Source organism: Apaloderma vittatum, unplaced genomic scaffold, assembly GCF_000703405.1.
Source record: "Apaloderma vittatum isolate BGI_N311 unplaced genomic scaffold, ASM70340v1 scaffold21670, whole genome shotgun sequence".
NCBI lineage: Eukaryota > Metazoa > Chordata > Aves > Trogoniformes > Trogonidae > Apaloderma > Apaloderma vittatum.
This window is the reverse complement of record NW_009693169.1, coordinates 61111-61340: the sequence shown is the minus strand read 5'-3', so window position 1 is coordinate 61340 and position 230 is coordinate 61111.

The window sequence follows — 230 nt, the reverse complement described above, 5'->3', positions numbered from 1 at the left end:
TCCAGCACCCGTGGGCTTTGGTCCCTGCAGGAGCCCGGCTGGATGATGCAACCTCCCCTGGGCAGTGGCTGGAAGCATAAACTGCAGATTTTGGTTTACAGAATAGAAAAGTTCCTTAGCAAACTTTGCACAGTGATATTTGCTGAGTACCTTTGGGTTTTTTTGTTTGGGTTTTTTTTTTTTTGAGGGGGGAGTTATTTTTTTCGTAAAATACTGGAACAGCGAAGCGA